Genomic DNA, 21,392 nt, shown 5'->3' on the forward strand with positions numbered 1-21,392 from the left:
ACACACACACACACACACACACACACACACACACACACACACACACGTGAATCGGACAGATCAGTGCTAAGACCAAACAGCAATTCCCTCAATAAACAGGTTTCTGTGACATGGTGGCATCATCCTCCTCATTAAAGGGAGGAAAGGCTGCTGTTTGGTCCAACGGAGTAATGAGGAGGCGGGGATGTATGTAAGGTAGGGGAAAGGAGGGGTGTAGAGTACGGAGCGATCAAATGACACCCTGACATTTGAGCCTGAAACAAACGAATCGATTGTGATTAAATTATTCATCTGTCTGTTTACCATGGAAATGGAAGAGTTTAAGAGGAATTAGAGGGAGAGGAAAGAGAGAAGCAAAACAAAGTGGGAGCTGACAACCGTTCTGATGTCAAATTCCAATAGTAACCTCATTATAATGACCTACAGGACTGGGTGAAGTTTGCAACAGCCATGTTCGCCTTTGGGTAATTGTTGCTGTATTTCAATTAATTCTTTTTAAGTATTCCTATATCAATACCAAAGCCATGTGTTTAGCCCAATAAAGAATCCGAAGCAGTCTTTTCTCTGCTTATTGTTTTTTCCTTTCTTTCAGGGAAGTATGTGAACATGTTTTAATGATGTGCTATCACAAATGATTTATAAGGTATATGGGGGTCAGATCCTAGACAATAACATATGTGATTTGATTGAAAAAGCTTAAAGAATTGTTTTTTTCTCTCTGGTTTTTATTTGCAGTGTTTCAATAAACTGTCCACACGTTTTATAGTCTTTCATTTACTTGTTTTATAACATTTGCTTTTGCTGTTCTTGTTGTGATTAAGAAGGGACAGTTTGCGGAGCAGATGGTTTGGAGTGGAAATGACTTTGCTAAATGTGCCTTTTTCCCAGAACTTGTTAATAGTGTCTTCATTATCTGTTAACTGGCATAAAGAAGTTATCCATCCCTCTGAGAACTCACTTTTTCTTTTTTAAGTTAAACTTTTGTGGAAGACTTGATAGAAAATACACTGTGATTCCGGTTTTTAATACAAATGTTATAAACTGCTGTCAGACGAATGAACATGAAGTAACTGTATTGCACCGCCTTGTTATTCACAATATAGCTGCGACATTCTGGTCTCTGGTCTCAAACGTGCAAGCTGACTGATGACATATCTTGAAATCAACTGCATTAAAATAAAGTCCCAAAGCAATACATACAATCCATAATGAGTTAAATTACCAACAGTCTTATAGCTCACACAACGACTGATAATTAGTGACATCAATTGCATCTCAAAGTGCACATTTTACTCAACAAAAGCTGCACATGTGTACTGCATTGAAGATGTTTAGAATTAGACCTTTATCAAATGAGAGTACACAAGACACATACTGGGAAAACTATTATCCCTCGAATCCTCACCTCTTGTCTATTTTCTTCAGAAACTCTATACAGCTCCTCCCATACTCCCTCCCTGTCTACTGCATTCCACACATAGAATAGACGGCCCTGCTTAGGATGACATTTTAATGAGTGTGTGTGGGAGAGAGGCTCTAAGAGGGTGACGATGGAAGGGCACACACATGCAGAAGCGCACGGATGGACAGAAAGACCATTACACACTTCCACAAAGAGCTATTGAGCACAAGTGACACACGCACACACGCACACACACACACACACACACACACACACACACACACACACACACACACACACACACACACACACACACACACACACACAGCCATCAAAAGCCTCACATAAAGCCAATCCCCAACAGTTCGAAAAGGGTATTGTGCTGAATGTCATGGGTCTAAGTCACATACCAATCATTTCTTAATCACTCCAAACAACTGCCCATGCGTACTGCCTCCTCCAATAACTCTACTTTGACATGCTAAGTTAAGTGAAAATCATGCCGAAGCTGGAAAAGAAATGACTGCCATGTTTTGACATCTACTACATCATCGCCTCCTCGAAAACGAGTTTGTACTGCTGCCCACAACAAGTGGGCACATTTATACAAAAGGCTTAAAATGAGATATTTATGTTGTCTTGAGGTTTACAGAGATACTCTCTCTGCAACACACGACCCCCGACACTGTAGCTTCAACATTTAGCTTTACAAATTATGAATTTGAACTTTCTTTTTCTCAGAGCAAAATCTGTATACATGGAAATTAAAAAAAAAAAAAAAAAGCCTGTTTGAGGATATCAGACCTTTTTGTTGGTGATCCAATATATTAAGGAACAGTGTAGTGCTTTATCAAAGTATTTAAGGATAGCTAGGTCGGTAGCAAGATATAAATAAATAAATTAGGAGAAAAAGGCGAAACAAAGATGTGTCGACACATCACTTCTCAAAGTGCATGCAGAGATAGTTAACCTCAGCAATGGCAGATTATATTAACCTTTTAGAGGAAGTGTTTGCATATGGAAGGAGTCTGACAGAGAGAGAGAGAGAGAGAGAGACAGAGCGAGAGAGAGAGAGAAGAGCAAGCGTTGCAGTGTAGCCGAGGGGTTGAATTAATGAGATTGGAGGTATCTGCATGGCTGCACATTTTGACTGGGCTTTGGATGAGGACAGAGGAAGAGAGAGAAAGAGAAGAGAAATAGGGAGTGGGGAGGTCAGGGCAAGCACAGGAGGTGAAACACGCACACACTCACACACGCATACATCCTTGCGTGAGTTAGTGTTGAAAGCTTCTCATCTTCAGCTCCCCAGTTATAACCTTCAATTAACCTTGCTCCATGAGGAGCATATGAGTGGTCGGGATGAGTGTGTGTCTGTGATTGTGCATGCACACTGTCATATCCTTGCAATCATACTGTGCGCATTTCCACTCACTGGCTTACATGCATCTGTTTTTACCCAGGTGAAAATCAATTGTACGTTTCCAATCGTCAAACATATTGGCTTATTGAGACTCAAAAGAATCAAAAGCAAAAATGTCTTCCTAAGCTTCTTAACTTGTGGACATTTGAAATGTACAACTCGACAATCAGGGAAATACTACCTGCAGAACACATTAGAACAGTTCTTGTTAAACATTTCTGAATGTTTCGACGTACTTTGGCACTGATATGTTTTGTCATGAAAAAAAACACCTCGACTTTTGTCTGCTTTTCTTCATAGAATCGTGTTACATTGTCACCATCAGAATTTAAATGTATAATCAGAAAGGATGCTGTGATCTGAATGCCAAAGTGGATGAAATACTGAGGAAGATCAAATATTTTACGATGAACAGTGAACTTGAACCGTGAACACATTGCTATCTTTTTGGAATGAATTCACAGATTTCCAAGTTGTTGTTTTTTTCTTTCTTACACCAGTTGTTTTTTTTCCCCCCATGAAGTGCTTAGTGCCTCATTCATTAAAGTCTCCTCCCCTATAAATGTACAGAATAAAGTCATGTTCAGTGAAGCAGAATGAAGGAAGGATGAGAAGACGTTACATAAACAAGCAAAAAAAAAAAAAAATCTTTTTTTTTCACTTTCCAGGAACAATTTATATTCAGCCTGTTGCTACTAACTTACCTCCCTCACCGCCGGAGCGGGTACTAAAAATAGCAAAGGCTAGCTTGTTAGTGTGTGTGTGTGTGTGTGTGTGTGTGTGTGTGTGTGTGTGTGTGTGTGTGTGTGTGTGTGTGTGTGTGTGTGTGTGTGTGTGTGCGCGCGTGCGTGCGCGCTCACGAGGTGCAGCTGCTCGGAGGGAGGGTTGAATTGAAGTTGATGAGGGCCAAATAAACAGTGAACATCTGTGTGAGCCTATTCATACTGTAAAAGTGTAGTAGGCTGCAGTGTGTGTGTGTGTGTGTGTGTGGGTGTGTGTGTGTGTGTGTCTGAATTTGGAAAAACTACACCCCACTCTCCTGAGTCTCTCTCACTCCCCTCTGTTCAAGCAAACCTTACTCCCCCATCCCCCCCATTCTGCATTCCACCAGACTTGAGGGGCCCTCAATGACTTCCTGGCTGCCTCTTTCACTCTCTGGTCCCTTTTACACTACATGGTCATGGTAGGTATTCTACTTGGTAGCTGCAAAGTTAATAAGAAATTCTGCATGATTGGCCAGGACATCAACAGTGTTCTGTTGCACATCCAATTTAAGAAAGCCTACTCGCTTTGGAAACGAAAGACATGGTGGCCCTGTGCCATCTCCACTTGTGAAATGCTGAGAGTAATGGCAAGTCTTCTTTCGAGAAAAAAAAAAGCACAGGAATATTATTTAGTTTGTGCTCAATTGCCATTTTACACACACATGACAAAAAAGGTGCAATAGGGAACAAGATACTCAAGTACTTACAGGGACTCATTAGACTATGCATGCACACGTTGTATCAGTGTGTTCTTGTATAAATCATGTACTATGCATGTTAATACATTCTGCAACATGGCAGGACACGTGTGCTGACATTTAGAAGCAGGCAAATGTGTCTGTTCCAAGGAATAGGTTGTATGTACATATATTGCATGCTCAGGTGCACTTTGGATGGCTTAAGGTCACCGATCCAAACGCAGCTGGTTACAACTTTAAAGGAGGTGTACAAGAGTTGTTCAGTCTTGACCTTACCCATCCCATCTGATCTTCATCTTGTGTAATCACAAAGACCCGTTGCCATGGTGTAATTCGGGTCAAATAGGGGATACTTTACACCAAGTGAGATTGAACCCGATTCATCGTGAGATTTCTTCTGTTAAAACTGAAACCACAATGTCTTTAATGGTGACTTTCTGTTGGGCTTGATATCCTGTTTACAGCTTGACATGCCTTCTGTTAAAAATAGACTGCCCACATATTGTCCACAGAGCACTGAGCTGCTTCTGGGACACGTTAGAAACGTGCTGAGCGCAAAGTCTAGAAAGACTCCAAATCACTGCAAGTGCCTGGTGTTCATTAAAAGTTTAACTGAGCATTTATCACAACTTCTGGTGGCATTGGAATGTAAAAAAAACCCAACAACAAACAAATAAGTTACTTGTTCATTCCGTCAACCGCCAGTATACAAGCCTATAGCGTGCAGCCCTGGGTCTCACTGTTGAGCCATTAACACAAAAACTGTAATATCCGCTTATGTTAAACAAGCACATATTGTGTGTGTTTCTATGTGTTCCTCACTGTGTCACAATCCTACTTTACCTACATAGATCAATAACATTATGATTCATTTTGTGCGTCATCTTTTTAGTGATGACAATCCAAACGCTATGGCCCACCACTGGCCTGTAACTTCAGTCTGACAAAAAAATCTGCCAGGTGTGGATTAAATGCAAATTCAGCATGATTTGGGAATGACAGGACTGAGTAATAAGAGCCAGTGTGGTGAAGGAGGTGAAGGGAAGCACAGCGAATCTTAGTGATGAAGAGTGAATACAGCAGATTGTGCAGAGAAAATGTACTTTCAGATTTTAGCTGAGGCATCAAACTCCATTCCCACTGCAATTTTAAAATGTCATAGTCTGTATCATTCTACTGTGGTGTACAGAGATGGTCTAATAAACGGTCTGTTATGAGTGTCTGCTGGTGTGTTTTGTGAATATTTGCAAGTATGGAGTGTCTGTGTGAGTGTCATGCAAAGTAGGAATCCAAACACACTCTTGGAATGGAAATCACCAATTGCTCACGAAGCATCTTTATGGCTCAAGGACCTCAAGCTCTTTTTAAATCAGGAGAAAGTTCAATACACTTTGAGGGGGTCACTTTGAGAATGATTGTGGCACTGTGATTGACTATATAAAAAAGAAAAGTCTAGACATAAAATAAATAAAATACCCACAGGTGATGCACACTTTGTTAATATGTCGACCCACTTCGTCGAACTCAAACGGCTCCACTGCAGTTTCAGAGAGGAAGCTGTCTGTAGGATTCCTCCCACAAGCGCCTGAGCTGCTATTGTGTGCTTGAAAAGAAAAGAAGTAAATTCTAGCACTGCGAGTGTTTTTTAGTGTAGTCTTCTGTTTCCTGAGTTGTAGTCAACATTTGATTTGACAACTGCAACTTTGACTTTGATGTAGAACTGAGAGATTGGCTGGTTGGCAACCAGACTTTTAGTGGCGATGAGGTGAACATTATTTTGGCTACTGTAATCGAATAGCATTCTTCTTTTTTCCACTTGAGCACCATCCAGGGCAGGTGAAGAAAGAAAGAAAGAGAGACAGAGAGCGAGCGAGAGAGAGAGAGACACAGAGAGAGAGAGAGAGAGAGAGAGAGAGAGAGAGAGGAGGAGGAGGAGGAGGAGGAGGAGGAGGAGGAGGAGGAGGAGGAGGAGGATTGAGCGATCTAACACTCCAGGCTTAGGAATGCAAAAGGGAAAATAAAGCTGAGGAGAAGAAAAACAAAGAGCAGAGCAGGGAAGAGACAGAGGGAGAAAGAAAATCAATATCTTGCCTTGAAGAGAGGCCCACACCAAAGGTGCAATTATGCTAAATGTGTTTTGTTTACGCGGCAGCAGTAGTTTCCAAATGAGGGGTTGGCTGGAGTCAAATTAAAACATTATGACTCCAGGGTAAGATAATTCCAAATTTATTCTGACTTTTCTATCCCATGTCATATTTATGCCACTTTTATAAAACAAGATGACATCAGGGACAACAAAGGACTTTATACATTCTCTTTTTTTCTGTGACCCGTTGATTTGTTATTGGCTCAGAACTACATTACCTTTTACTGACTGTAGCTCACCTGCTTTGATTCCCAGTACCTGTTACTGATGTGCTTTTGCCCAGACATTTGGTGAAAAAGTGCCAACGCCAGCACTATTTGATCCCATTCAGCTACATGTGTGCCTATGCAATTTTCTGAAATTCAAAGTGTAACTCAACAGACAACAATTGTTTGATATGAAATCTCGCACGAACCCCTTTCAGATAAACTTCCAGGCAACAAAGGATCTTACAGTGATACACTGTTCTACCAGCACGGTCCATGTAGCTTTGCGAAAAAGAATAAAACAAAATGTGCTTGACTAAATCTTCCTGGAACTGTTACTGTCTCAAACAAATAGCCGACTCCAATGAAACTTTTCTCTCCTGGCAGACAACGTGTGACACTGGATAAACAACACATCTAACTTAAAAACCTTCAAAATGCACAACAAATCCTGAATAAATCAAAGCAATGGTGATAGAAAACCTCAGTCCTTCGAGGCCAAGTGTCGCGACAGCTGTCAGACTATATGCAGCTGTGAAACAACTGGACAGCGTGCTTTACATTGTGTGGGATTTGAATGTGTCCAAGTTTAGATACTCACGGCCCAGAATAGAGCAACAAAAATCCTACTCTACACTTGTCTTGAGTCTGGATGGTGCCACTATTCACTTTAAATACTGCTTTCCAGACCAAAAGGGTTTTTTTTGTACTTTGAGACGAACCTCAAGAGCTGACTCATTAAAACCGAACATCAACGTGGCCGTGTGAAGGGTTGACAATTCTTTGTGCATAACATCCCACAATGCTGTGGAGTACCACAAGTCTTTGAACTTGTGTTAAGTTTAAAGGTAGGAGGGTGTGAATATGGCAAGGTTAGCTTCAGAAATGACTGCCACACTGTCGTAGTTGGAAACATTCCTGTCACGAGTGAACCCAAAATTGTCAACAGCTGTTGCATCCCCTTCAAACAGTTCTACTTCCTAAAGATATCACAGCAACGTCTCAAGGCTAATCCAATCAGAGGTCTTCTCTGAAGGTCTGACTTGTTCGACAGCCTAAAGTCCCCCGTTTGCCAAAACCGTAGCCAGCGGTGAAATTTGAGCTGACGTGTGAAGGACAAGATGACAGCGTCAGGTGACTGTCACTACCAGTTCACTGTTAGATCTGCCTGCAAAGTTGGTCTCCAAACTTCTTTGCCCATTGTTGCTTGAATTGCTGTTGGCCAACCATCACAACCACTTTGACTGAATAGAAGACTCTTGGTCGTGGAATATGTCACATTTACTGAAATGTTTTTATCCTGGAAAAATTCAAGAATTTAAAGGTAACCTCCAAAGGTGTCATTGGCTGAATTTTTCAGCGCTGAAATTTGGAAGTCAAGAAAATTCATCTTGTGTCAATGATACAATCCTGCAAGACACCGTCCCAGAGAGAGAGAGAGAGAGAGAGAGAGAGAGAGAGAGAGAGAAACAACTCTCAGCAATCCAAATGATACTGGCCATGTGGCCATGTTTACTTGAGTTGAAACTGAATTTAGCCTCTGACGGAGGCACAGGCTAGAAGGAATCAAATCTACCCTGAACTGCTTATAGCCCTGTTGATCACCTGCTGCCTTTATCGGCTGATACTATTTCTATCTGTGGCCTTTAGTCCATTTTCACCAACGACAGAGGTCATCCAAAAACGAAACTGCTATCAACGCACAGCCAGTACTGAGGGAGGTGCTGGGGTGATAATGGGTGGGTGTCATTTTTTGAAAGGTGAACAGATTTGTCAATGGAAACATTTTATACATTATGATGGGATGGTGGGAGCCAAGATTTTTCCTTCAAACAATTTAGGGAAGCAAAGGAGCAAGAAAGCATTCTTGGGAGGCATTCTGCCATGTCCTTCAACGAGCTTTTCTCCACCAACACACGGATATGGTCACATGAGAGTTTTATAGTATTGGCCATTGGAAAAGTAGATAAAGCCAACATCAAGCAATCAAATAAAAACATAAGGTCCGTTAATAAACATCTCTGAAATCCTTATTTTCCTTTCTTATTCAGTATCGATTACCATGCTTCCTCCCCTGCTCATATTTGTCCATCCACTCTCTCCATCTCTCTCCAGTCTTCCCCTTGACAAGGCTGGCAACCCTGCTCTCCGAGGAATCTTTGCATACCCCCTCCTTCTCTGTCTCTGTGAGTATGTGAATGCGCGCACACACGCACGCACGCACACACACACACACACCTCCGCAGACTTCTTTCTCTCCTCATCCTCTGCTCTTGTCTCAGCGCCCAGTGTTGCATGCCCACGCCACCCGCACCAACAGGTCAAGTGCATGCAATCGCCTCAGCTAACAACCTGCGCCGACTCAGATCAAGCGGGATCATGGACTCTCGGTAAAAATATCTTGCACATTTGGCTGCGATTCAAAGCCAAAGTGCAAATTGGCTTTGTGAGGTGGGGGTTACTTTGGAGCCCAGTGGATGCTACAGGGCAAGGTTTTGAACGATTGAAAACGTCTTAACTACACATCAGATTCAATCTGTAGTGTCAAAAATGAACAAAAGAAGTCTTTAAATTACATTGTAGGTTGTGTTGCCTTTGAAGGGCACAATGTCCTTTTGTCCGTTATTTGAGAGTCAATTACGGCGTTGTTTGGCGAGCAGATAAATTCAACCCAAAGTCACCTTCTGAACACGACATGCAGGGGGTTGTGCAGTTGCGTGTGCAAAGTGGTGTTGGGTGAAAATGGGGGAAGGTGAGGAGGGAATCAAATATTGGAACGTGGGGGAGCTGACAGAAGCTGGCTCTCCACTTACAGGTGAATGAAACACGTTTCTCTCCATTGTCTCCAAAAAAATAAATAAAAAATCATCACGGAGATGCATGAACACACACACCAACACTGTGCAGCTGCACGTTGCAAACAGTTTCACACAGACAGATGGTGGCTGTTCCAAATTATGTGATGATCTCAAACTAATACAGACACATGCAGACAGTTGAGCATACACAATATGTGTGAGCCTTCACATACACGGTGCAGTGCCTCTGTGGTTCGTGGAAAGGATACCCTCTTCTGTTTACAAGCTTGCATACCAGCGCCCACTTCAGCTATCAAAGAGGAAAGCATCAACTAGAGGTTTCAATTACAATGATAGCAAGAAAAAAATAAAATAAATAAAGGAGCTTGAATGAGCTAATAACCACTAAAACCTCTCTTTGAAAATATGACAACTCTCATTGCATGGACAAAAAAGCTAATTCTCCATGGTATGACAGTCATTTGACTCAGCTGTGGTTTCTCATTTTAAAATCACTCATACGTCATAAATTAGAACTCCACATGATGCATCACTGACAGTCATATTGCAGTAGGCAAACTAAAATGGACCTTTGTTGATCATTTTGAAATGGCAATACTGAAAAACAAATGAAGTATCCCAACTCTACACCACCCACCCCATTCATGCACCAACCGTCCACTCCAATGGCAAAACAATAAGTGATGACGCAAGGTTGAAAAGGAGGTCGGGGTTCTTTAGCAAGACAACAACTCTAACAAGAGCTTTTACTTGTAAATGTAACATGTATGAAATGCTGTTGAGGAGCAAATGAGAGACTGACTGGTGTCTGAATGAGTCTGAGTGAATGGCATGACTTCATGGATATAGTATAAGTTCTCATTTGACATAAAAATCTGTCAAGCATTCCATAAATAGTTGAACCACTAACTAGGTTTTGACCGAGTCTCAAAAAAAAGTATTATTTTGATACTTTATGGAGAGCCACTCCTCTATGAGGACATCTCAATCATTGTAATATGATTTGATTTATACATATAGCTCTTTAAGTCACACCAGGTTTAATGTTTTAGTCCCTATACAACATATATTGCTTACATATGATAATTAATCTCATCCATATGGTAAGCATGGCTTCACAGATTTAGAATGTGAATTACATTTGGTTATTTGGGTTTTTTGTTTTTTTTTCAAAAAGCCTGCTGACTTAAACTAGTGAATACTCATACTCACCAACCACATTCAAATCCCTCCCTTAACCATAAACCACAGGGGTCAAACCTATCTAACCATTACTCCACACGTGGGAGACGCTCTCTGGATTCCATCTTATTAACAAAAGTAAAGCCTCAGACCACCGCCAAGCATCTGCAGGCCTCTTCAGCTATAAACAGGATCTCACACACTCCAATCTATGAAGGTCGCACAAGCTGTCAGAGGCACAAAAACACACTCACACACACATGCACACTGACAGAGTCATCTTGGGTTACACATACCTTCTGACAAAACCTCCCCGTTTCATGTGCTGTAAATTCTACACAAAGGAGGGGGGGGGGGGGGGGGGGGGGGGGGAGATGCGAACATTTTGTGTGAAATTCCCACTTTGAAGTGAGTAACGCACTAGAAGTGAAGGAAAATAGCTAACTTCAAAGACCAGTCCATGTTCCTCAAGGTTCCTCCTGGCTCCTTTCTATAAACACACTATGTGCAACTTCCATCTGCCTGAGAGGATTAAGGTTTACTCTCAATGTGAAAGAGGCAATTTAGCAAAACTGTTACACTAAAATTTCCTCCAAGTCGGTTGAATTTACTGCTTGCTATGGAAGAAAATTGCTATCCCACCTCTCTCATCAGCACTTGATTGGTCCCATATTACATATTACTATGTAATATTCAGTTACATACATTATGAAACAAACAAGCAAAGGTCACCATCCAACACGAGAAAAAAAAAAAAAAATAACAGCTCACACCTTTCATTTGATTATCAGCCTACGTTAAAGAAAGGGACACATGCTACTCCCATGCTGTACTCTTGAAGGTGTAGGCCAGGCAAGAACCTTCTGTGATTTACAATAGTGGGGCCCACTTCATTATTAACTGGCTTGGCTCACTGCCTGGGGACCACACCATTGCCTCTGCATGGGGGTGGATGCCACAGGCTTGAGTCTCACTGTGTGGCAAAACAGCTTGTTGTAAAATTGATAGACAAAGGATGTAGATACAGACTGTAAGCAAACTTTAGCATTTCAAATACTTCGCTAAATATGTCACATATGGTTGACCAGTGTCTCAAAGATAAAACTGATTAAACTGTTAAAATGAGGTTGTTTGAAGATGAGGAGAAAAAAAACAACATGCTAATTCGCATCACTATAGTACATTGTACAGCATACTGTTACATCACAATCAGTGCATCAACACGCTTAAATGTTGTACATTAAATTGAGCTAGATGGGCAGATAAATGATCTTGTTGGCTGAGGGACTGGTTCCAGCCGGGCCAGTTCGGCACATCTCCTCTGGCACCGGATCCTCTCTGAGCCTTGGCACAGGGCTCACCCACAGCAGTTGGCAAATGGGGCGATGGCCATCTTAGTGATTGCAGAATTGGGAGCACCCCTGTGTATCTGAAAGACACTTTGGCTTTAGTTTAAAAAGACACTAAACCCCAATCTGCTCCTTCCTATTTTTGCCCTTATGGTATATCCCTGGAGGGCACTGGTTCAAATTCATTAGCGCTCCTTTATCTCCATGAAAATGGGAGACACTCTGCTCTCCATCCACCTCCTGTTTCTAAGCTACTGTCTCCACCTCTCTCCTGCCTGCAGTTGTCATTGTCACCAATCGCTCGCACACACCAGATCGAAATCTTGTGTCTTGGTGTTTGCCGCTCATTTGCTTTCCACCACACTAACCCCGGGGCAAGTGAAGAGAGAGTGTGAGCACTAACCCCCATTTCAATGCCAAAACTTCTTTAGCCTCCCCTTTTATGTTTTTGAGCCTGAACTGCACCCTGTTGAGATTACAGATTGGGGTAAAATGACAAATGTCACTGCACTTGCCTTGAGGGGTTGGGAATAGTATTTGGATTTATCTCCAAATCCACCGTCCCCTCTGGCTAAAAAAACAGAAGCATCCCAATAGACCGGGAGGAACCTTGGCAGGCTTCAAATGTAGCCTTTGTGCTCACTCTTTGGCTTTGTAGTGAACAGTTAAAAAAAAAGGGGGGAAAAAAGAAATCTTGCAAGAAGCACGCAAATACTGCAGCTTGTAGTTTTTGCTCAAGGGCACTGACTGGGCATTACTGGAAAGAAGTTTTTGTCCAACACTGGAATTATTTTTTCTGTGAGACGTTCCCTGAAGATGATAAGCTCCACATCAACTATCAATTACATGTTCCCACATGGTAGAACCAGGCTGTAAGTTGATTCAGAGCAGCGCTGGCTCCCAGCTCCCTTCTGTCTCATTACGATCTACCATATCAATAGCAAATAGACAGACTCTGAAAACAGTCTTATTTATTTCCCTTTAAAACTCTCGTTTCCTGCTATATTGCTTTCCCAAATCCTTCTTCCGCACCATAAACAACTGTCTGCTCAGATTTAACTTTTTACACTTTTAAGCTGGACTGTTAAAATAGTCTTGCTTCAGCATCTGGGGCAGTCCATTGGCATTTGTGGCTATTAATAAACAGCACTTTACTATGTATTGCACTGATAATAGATCACTTAGAATTTATGACTACTGCCAAGTCTGGGCTACAAGTATTTCCAAATTAAGTTTCTGTTCGTAAGCGCTAGATTGTCAAACCAGTTTGATTCACTTCAAGAAATGTCATTATCCTTCATACTCACATAACAAAAGAGTTCAGGGGCATTTAAGAACAGCTTAACTGGGCAGCAGTGAAGTAATTACAACAGGGGGGAAAGAATTGTCTGTGCAGTGACCCAGCACAGATTATATTCCTGTAAATGTGTCAACGGTGCCTTATCAGCCACTACGTTGCCTATTGACCTCCATGTCAACCAAGTCTTGGGTAGCATTTTATGTTTGTATGTGATGAGCAGTAATCCCATGCTTCATTTTATTTGTCTACCTTCAAAAAGAAACAAAAGAACAATAATACATTTTGGTGTCCAACTGAAATTTTCCTCTTAACCTATTTTGCGACATGTATGTCAGTTCTGAACAAAGAAGTGATCACATCAAGGTGGTACAGCCCCACCCTCTAATGGTGATAATCTCCTCAACCATGGCTGGTACCTCCATTTGCTGTGTTTACCCCCCCCCCCCCCCCAACCTCAATCACTTTTTAATCAAGATTATCTTTCCTGGAACCAGATTAAAGAGTTAATTGAGGGTCCAGTCTCTGTAGGAGACTTCTATCACTGCTTGAATTGCAATGTTATTCATCTTTTGCCATAATGGTAAATGGTCTAGATTTATATAGCGCCTTCTACCCACACTGAGTGCAGTCCCAAAGCGCTTCACATATCAGTCATTCACCCATTCACGCTCACATTCACACACCAATGGGACAGAGCTGCCATGCAAGGCGCTAGTCGACCACTGGGAGCAATTTGTACAATAATGTATCTTGAGTTCAGAATCTGTTCAACCAGAATAATGTGTCTGGCAGAATAATCACTCAAATGTGCACCAAGATAAACATTTTCTAAGAAAGTATATCCCCGAAATGTTGCGCATCGACTTGCCCTCTATCAGCTCTTAAGTTATGTTGTTTATGCTCAACAGCAGGGACATTTTTTTGTGATTATGTTGAGATGCGACTTTGTTAAAGCCCCACGCATTTGGGGCCATTTCCAACGTACTCAGGTCAAATATCTGTGAACCCCAGCCTGCAGTTAGTGCCTGGGCCATAGTTTGGACACCCGTGTACTATGTGGCAGAATGGTTCATTGCAATTCATGACAATTATATAGTTTGTATGTGTAACAAATGCATTGGAACATTTCTTATAAACACATTGAAAAGCCACCTTGTTACATTCATCTGCCTACCACAAAACTAAGATCAGAAAGAAATAACCAAATCTTCAACTTGTTGTACAAGAAATAAAAAATACCAGGTTGCCCACTCTGTTTCCTGTCAGATGGAATACAGTGGAGAGTGTCTGTATCCATTTACATACAAATGTCACCTTCTATCTTCCCAGGGGCTGAGGAAGGTTTTACTCTCTTCACCGTGATGCGCTTGACAAACCTTTCTTCCCCGTCTGGGAGACAAGCTTGTGTTGAACAGTGAGAAGGGGGGAGCAAACTCAATGCATTTTGCCTCTGGTGTCTTCTCTCTGTCTTCTTTCACTTTTACGCGCCACTGGTATGCTGTAATTTGTGTATCCTGACTGGAGTACATAGGCTTTGTTTCCATTTCACTCAAAGATGAGGCAGCATGCTGTTTGAACAGGCGCCCTGGCTGCTGGGGTTGTAATTACGGAGGAAGCCTTATTATGGGGCACTTTGACGGAGGAGTTTTGTTTTGATTAGAGGGTTATTAATGCAAAATGACGGATTTCCTAATGCCACAAAAGAAAGAAGAGCGGGTCAAATGAGAACACATCCGACGATAAAAGCTGCCTTCTTGCAAAAGTAAAGGATGGACTCATATGCATCTACAGCGATGATTTTCAGACCAGGAAGCCCAACCTCACAGTACTGTTTGCATTCCCAGGGATGTGCACGCAGCCATTTTTTTTTTTTTTTTTGTGGGTAAGTGGCCCAGATAGAGAATCTGCGCTATTTCTCATAAACCGGGACGTGTATCCCCTGATGCATAGGGATGAACAATCAGCCTGACAGGCAGGTAGTTACTCCTTCTTAACCCTGGCAAGGGCTGAGTGATGCAACAGAACAGCAGGCCCCCTCCTTTTCCTCATCATCCTGCCTCTCTCTACGTTTCTCCCAGTCTTCTTCTTGCACCTTTTCTCAGTCAGTATTCATATTCATTCTTCCTGAGCTGCCTAATTGTTTCACACTCCCTCTCCTTATTACCCCTACCCCCTTCTTCTTCTTCTTCTATTCACTGGCTGCATCAGTGTCTCCCTTTTCCAGAGGCCCATGTTTTCTTGCTTGCATTACACACAGTTACTTCCATCCATCAATGATCTGCCTACTCCTCTTTAGCGAGACCACTTCCCTTTCTCCACTCTGTGGCAACCCCCTCCTCCCCCCTTCTCTCTCTCTCTCTCTCTCGCTCTCTCTCTTTCTCTCTCTCTCTCACCCGATTACACATGTTTTTCTACGACCTCCAATTCTCACCTCCCACCCTTAAGGGGAGCTGAGTATCGCTCCTCACTCTTCTGTCCTCCCTCCCGTTCTTATCCCTTTTCTCTCCTTAAACCTCACCTCCCTTGTGAAACCCCCCCCCCCACCCACCCACCAACACCAGATGTCCCTTAAGTTTGTGTGAGGGTGTACATGTGGGGGAGGGGAGGCACAAAAAGAAAGGGGTGGTGGTGGTGAGGACACAGATGGGTGGTGGTAATGGGGGGGGGGGTCATCTGAATGATGCCCAGCCTTTTTACCCTGGGCTTTATATGTGTGCACAATGAGCACCACCAGATTAACAGCTTTTAGCACGCACAAACCCACTCACATCTTTTATAACAATTTCACACCAAAGCACCCTTGGAAAAATCCAATATTTGGTGTGAAGGTGTTAAAGTGACGATGCCTCTCATAACCAGAAAGAGCTCATTTATGAATATTTTATTATACTCCTAATTTATCTCTATGATATTTTAGTGTTGTGGTTTAAACTTGAGTAACGTCCACCATTTTGAATTCTAAAAGAACACGATTCCGAAACTGAAGTTGGTACAACTTTTTGAATATAATATACAAATATACAAATGCTGTTGGGTCAGCTGCCAAAGAGTGCAGAGAGACTGGACAACAAGCAAAACTGCACACTAAGATTCACTGCTGCCAGGAGCTTCTGCTGAAAGATGTTATTGTGAGTTTAAATAGGGAGAATAATGGAGAGATAAAGCAGAATCATAATCAGAGATATTTCAATTATTTTTACAACTGGAGTGCAATTACATGTTCTTTTAATGCCAAATACCCAGAAGCGAGACTCTTCGTGACAAAAAAAAAAAGAAACACTGTAGATAATGGTTCAACTGCCAGATCCACAAAAATCCACAAAAATCCACAAGATCAGTTTGAATGAGCAACCTACAACCTGTTTGAGCCTTGATTCATACGAATGGGATCCTTATAAGCGCTACTCCCCCACCCACTGCCAGGTCTGCAAAACCTCATGAGGGTCAAACTTCCAGGGCACAGGGCAGCCCTTCCTGTCAACCTCAGTTTGCAAAGACGAGAAAGAGGCAGACACCCCAAGGAGGACCTCTGTGCATCAATCTGGGGGAGGCCAGCTGGTAATCACACTTAACAGCCCAACAGCAAGCATGAGGAGACGCCCAGAGGGGACGCAGGCAGAAAGACAAGACCAGACACGCCCATTTGATGCCTGTCCCAGACCGAGTGTTAATTACTTCTCACCATGAAACACCAATTCACATTAACTCCATAACCATAAAGAGGATGGGATCAAGGCCAGAGGGAAGGAGGAGTGAATTGATGTTTGTGCGACTCCACTTTGTCTGGTACAGTTTCCCCTCTTGGGCTTGAACAGACTATGTGCTGTGTTTGTTCAAGTGTGTTATATGTGGAGAGGGGGGGCGGACTTAAGTGAAGGTGGCTGTAGCAAGCATCAACAGAAGGTCTTCCCCTGCTTGTCATCAAAAGCAGATTACTGCCACTTCATCAGAAACAGCTGAAGCAAATCTTTTCTTTTCTTTTTTTTTTTTGTAAAACCTACAGGTACCGAGGGAATGGCCAACAGGCTGGGGAGGTGGCAGTGTGCTGATGTATTCCCAGAAGCATATAGTCTGGCAGGGATTTGTATGTGGATGGTTATTAGGGGCTACCTTTATCTTTGCACACAATGCATGGACATTTGTTGATTAGGAAGTTTGTTCTACCTGGAACTACCAGGCATATACAGAGCCAAATACAGGTGACAAGTATGAAATTCAAGTTTAAATGCACTGATGTGAGTATCGAAAAGCTATGACATCTATACAACATAGTCTGATGATAAAACATTTTTTGGAGAAAAAATACCCTACATTAATACAAGGATGAGTCATACAAGAGTAATAGAGAACTGAATTCAAAGCAAGTATTTTTTTTCTTTTTGTTAATTCCCAGAAATGTACATATGAGCACTTTTTTTCATGATGAAATAAGTACAAAAGAAGACAAAAGTGCCGAGCACAATGAAAAGGAGAAAGATACATTGAGTGAGCAAGATAGAGGGATGAAGAAAAGCAGGAATGAGCAGAGACCAGGGGAAGCTGACTGTCAGCCAAGATGCAAGGTGGACTTTAACTCAGCCAGAGACGGATCAATCCCGCTGAGTTCACACACACACCTTATCACAGCCTCGTCTTATCTGGCCCCTGCTTCACCACTTGTGTCATCTCTGCTCAAAATCCTTGTGCAGGAACGCTGACCTTATAGACTTGAGGAGAGTTGGTGTGCACCTGTGACTTTTGGCCAGTGCAAGTCATGGTTATTTCGACTCTTGTGAGGTTCTGATGAGGACTGAGGACCCAATACAACGAACAGGGATGTCTGAGTGAGTGGCCAAAAAATTGCCCACCAGCCACTCGTCTCATATTTCTACTCTTGGCCAGGATGACAACGTAGGTCTTGTGAATGAAAACGACACATTAGCTTCTCCACGTTTAACCTTGATGCTGTTTTCAATTATCGGGAATGCAGAGGCTGGTTAACAATTCCTGCCTTCACAAATGATCAAGGTGTAAAAATTCACCTCAAGTGCTTTACAGAACTCGCTGTGCATATTTGACAGAGAGCACATGGACTTCAATGCATTCTAGATAGACAGATAGATAGATAGCTGTATTTGTCATGGTACCGGGGAGTACAACGAAATGATATGCCGTATTCCCAGACAATCATAAAACAGCAGAACGTCTATCTTTCTTTGCACCTTCCTCTGCATGGACATAAGGGATTTTCTTACAAGAATGCAAGAACTTTTTTGGGGGGTGTTTTTACATTTCTGAGCCCAAGTCCTGCTCTAAAACTTAAAAGTGCATGCACATGTTGTACAACATTCTCTGGCGTATAATGCAATGTAAGCAAAAGTACCTTGTGAGGTCATTGTAACAACAAGAAAATGTTCATTATCATCCAGTTTATAATGGATTTTCCTTTTTGTGTTACATATTTTCTTGCTCTATATTCTCTTGGTTTTGGGGTTTTGACTGTGTTTATAGACTTTGAGACACAACGTACTGTTTCAGGCTTCGGGGCATTCAATAATTACTTTTCATGTTAGTAGAAACTCCACCACTCTCATCAGCCATTCAATAACAATAGGTCACTCTTGTTCTAACTGTTGCCAGAAGCTGTTCGTGGAAATGTAAAAAAAAAACCAACTAGGCACTTCAACTCAGAACAACTTGAATGCAACAGATGACATTAATAATATTGAACAATGTAGGAATTGTTCACATCAGCTAAATGATTTAAGATAAATGCAAACAGAACAGTCCATTCAACACTATGTATTACCACAATCTCAACTGGTATCAGTCATGTTCTTAAGAGTTCCGACTCCAACAAGTGTTTTGCTCTGTTGTAATGAAACTACCTTTTATATGGACAAAGAGAGTGATTACCTCTAACTCTCGGTGTAGCACACTTACCTTGGACAAAATGTAGAACGCTGTATGATCTTTCTACTGTGAGCAAATTGGTCCTTGAGCTATGAGGCCGTCAGTTCCTGTGATCATTCAGTGTTTTTTAAACTTGGTTATGTGGTAAAAGAAATGTGAATGACAAGGGATGCCTAATCCACGAATCAAAAGAGGGGAGGAGGGGACACTTTACGAAACACACTGCCTCCTGTTTTCGCAGCCAGACTAATTGCACCTCGTGTCGCTGGAAGAGCACTGATTTAGCACTCGGAGCAAATTAAAATGAATAAACACAATTAGCTGTGAGTGCAACCTCTGCATAGCGCACAATTCTCTCTTTCCCTCCGCCAACACACTCACTTTAGAGCAGCTGTTATTAGCTAGGTTCTTGCGTCAAGTGCAATGTGACTAATTGCAAAGCACTTGATAATACCAACATGCTGCTAATTTGGAAATGAACAAAATGAACTGGGCACCGGGTGTGGTCCCAAAAGCCTCCAACATAGGGCAAATCTTGAGCAAGCAACAAATATGAGCGCTCTGCTGAATAGCGCCGTGCAAGTAATACTATTACATGTTTAACTATAATATTAGAAAATAAAAATATAAAGTTGTTTGTAAGACAGTTCACAATTTAGTATTGCAAACACAATTATTCATCTCATGTGGATCAAATAGCTTTGTTTTTTTAATTTTTGTTATGTTTATTTTCTATAGGTGACAAATGTGCAACTGAACAGTAGTCAAGATCATTTGGAATCTCCCTTCCTTCTCCCTCTACTTATATCATGTCAAAATTAAGGTGAATACACCTTTCTGTTCAGGTATGGGAAATAAAAGAAAACAGTTCAGAAAGTAGTGATAAGCAAAGAAATGCTTTTCAATACACCAAGGAGGACACTTCTACTGGACCTTAATATATATTTTTTAAGGGGGTGGGGAGTGGGGTTACTTTACAGGGCACAATTCAATTAGCTTTTCTTCCAACTGTAGGGAAAGAAGCTCCAGGGAGAAATGAAAGGCTGAGTCCAATAAAAGAAGTTTTCAAAGATGTAATGTTCTCACTTCTCCCTCTTTCTATGCCATGCAATACCACTGTTTACCAGCATGTCATTCACAGACCCACTGATTTGTGATTCCTACGCAGGGAAAATAAATAAAAAAAGGTAAATTAAATTAAATAAGACAGAACCTTTCTGATGCCGTCATGACAGACACGTCGGTCACGCTTCCCCAACTCTGCCTGGCAGCTTATCCTGGGCATATTCATTGCCTTTTGTCTTTGTTGCCCAGTTATTTGACAGTGATCAGGGGTGATAAATTGTTCAATTAAAGCCACATTAAGAATCCAGAACACACTTGATGTGCAGCCTCTTGGTTTATATGTTATCCAATTACTCTGAAGGACAACACGTCTGCTCGCTACTGACAATCAACATGTGACTTTCCTCATAAGACAAATGGGTTTATTTATACAGGGGAGCAGATTTATTCAATCCAAGGATGCAAGACGGATGAGCTGCAGCTCCTATACAGGTAGAAAAAAAAAAACAACAACTACAACTATAAACTTTTTCCCCCCAGTAGTATTGCCTGTTGCCTTCTCCTTCACTGGTCTCAAAACCTCCTACATTTAATAGCTTTTGATATTATGTAAATACTGTTTGAGCTGAACTCTGTAACTTCCATCCAATACAATGCATCACTCTTTTTTTTCTTTCAGTTCAGATGGTGCCACAGGAGGAGGGGGGGGGGGTCATTGCCTGAGGAAGGTTTAGCCTTAAATGTTCTCTGAAAATTAAGATCCATTGCAATTCAAATTGGACTCACTTGAATTACTGAAGCCACGCTTTTACAAACCAAAGAAAGATACAGAGATTAGAGGGAGAGAAACGGAGACTCTAGCCATAAGCAATAGTTCAAACTTTTTCAACACAACCCTGAAAAAGTTTCTTCTTGATGAAGACATGAGACACTTTCAAGTGAGATATCTAATAATAATAATAATAATAATAATAATAATAATATGCATGTCATTGACATAATTATCTTTAAAAAACAATTTGTTGTAATTGTTATTACAAAAATAAGCTCTATTACAAGTCATAACTTCAATAAAGCCCTAATCACTCTGAGAAATAATTTTACTCAATCGGAAGTAAAAGTTGTGTTTTTTCCATCAAGTATTTAAGT

At 41.6% G+C, this 21,392-nt stretch overlaps 1 protein-coding gene across 5 annotated transcripts in view; it reads right to left on the reverse strand.

Annotated features, from left to right (window-relative positions):
* ptprsa (protein tyrosine phosphatase receptor type Sa) overlaps nt 1-21,392 on the reverse strand; it is a 230,194-nt gene that overhangs the window by 149,829 nt on the left and 58,973 nt on the right. The gene's annotated exons all lie outside the window — the stretch shown is intronic.

The sequence above is a fragment of the Blennius ocellaris genome (assembly GCF_963422515.1).
Source record: "Blennius ocellaris genome assembly, chromosome: 12".
Taxonomy (NCBI): Eukaryota; Metazoa; Chordata; class Actinopteri; order Blenniiformes; family Blenniidae; genus Blennius; species Blennius ocellaris.